We start from the raw sequence: 269 nt of genomic DNA, 5'->3' as shown, positions 1-269 counted from the left end.
TTAACTGGCAAATTCTGAGATGATTGGAGCTTTCAACAGAGGTTCTGATTTTTTTTCTTCCTCTTTCGAATAACTTTATGCCGTGCCTTCTATTCTGAGAAGACTTGTTTATATTTCTGGCTAGTGTTTGGCAAACACCTTATACCGAGCCGGGAGGGGGAGGAAGTGGTAATAATTTCTGGGAGGAGGGCAGAACGGATTTGGAGATTTCTTTATTGGCTGCAATGTAGTCCCTCCTTTCTCCCCCCTCCCTGTCCACTTTAACTCTC

The sequence above is a fragment of the Fulmarus glacialis genome, unplaced genomic scaffold (genome assembly GCF_000690835.1).
Source record: "Fulmarus glacialis isolate BGI_N327 unplaced genomic scaffold, ASM69083v1 scaffold29356, whole genome shotgun sequence".
Taxonomy (NCBI): Eukaryota; Metazoa; Chordata; class Aves; order Procellariiformes; family Procellariidae; genus Fulmarus; species Fulmarus glacialis.
Note: the sequence above shows the minus strand (reverse complement) of the source record.